The following is an 855-nucleotide window of genomic DNA, read 5'->3' as shown; positions in this document are numbered from 1 at the left end:
GCAACCCTTGGCTGAGACCCGGGGGTGGGGGTGGGGTGGGGCAGAAGGCTGAGGTGATCCATAACCGTGAGAATTCCTGAAGGATAAGCTTCGGGTATCTACCTATCTTGTGGTCAGCACGCAAAGACATGCCACGTCTTTCTCGCTGGAGCCCCTCCTGAAACGGTGATCCGGTTTCCACTGCATAGTCCACAGTGACTTGCCTTTACGTCATCCATGAACTAAATACTAAGGTGAAACATTGTCTTTAAAAGGCTTTCTTTTTCCTTTCTGGTGGTGACCACCTCCCCATGACAACATGCCTCTCGCTAAGGACCTCCTGCAGCCCTCTCCAGGAGAGGAGAAGCGGAAACACAAGAAGCACCTGGTGCAGAGCCCCAGTTCCTACTCCATGGATGTGAAATGTCCGGGATGCTGCACAATCACCACCGTCGCTGGCCACGCGCAGACGGCGGCCTTGTGTGGGGCGGCTCCGCGGCGCCCGGCCAGCCCACCGGAGGAAAAGCAAGGCTGACAGAGGATGCTCCTTCGCCAGGGAGCAGCACTGAACGCTCCCCAGTCAGGATGAGCAGGAAGTCATCCCAATAAACACATTCTGGATACGCCCCAAGAAAATTTTTTTTAGTGCTTTTGTTCTTTTTAATTCAGAAAGAAAAAGAAAAGGAAGGAAAACAAAAAGCATTTGTTTAAATAAATACCTATTGCAGAAAAGGAGATCTGGGCTGGATACTGTGACCTACCTCTTCCAGAATGGGGATTTATTAATTTTTTTAAAAAACAGACAAACAGAAAGGGCCTTAGCTGGTGTGGCCCAGTGGATTGAGCACCAGCCTATGAACCAAAAGGTCGCCAGTT

At 50.6% G+C, this 855-nt stretch overlaps 1 pseudogene; it reads left to right on the top strand.

Annotated features, from left to right (window-relative positions):
- The first annotated feature begins 298 nt into the window (after positions 1-298).
- Positions 299-548, top strand: LOC123808700 (annotated as a pseudogene).
- The last annotated feature ends 307 nt before the right edge of the window (positions 549-855 follow it).

This window comes from Phyllostomus hastatus, unplaced genomic scaffold (assembly GCF_019186645.2).
Source record: "Phyllostomus hastatus isolate PE091 unplaced genomic scaffold, TTU_PhHast_1.1 phas_scaffold_501, whole genome shotgun sequence".
Lineage (NCBI taxonomy): Eukaryota > Metazoa > Chordata > Mammalia > Chiroptera > Phyllostomidae > Phyllostomus > Phyllostomus hastatus.
This window is presented reverse-complemented; position numbering and strand designations above follow the sequence as displayed.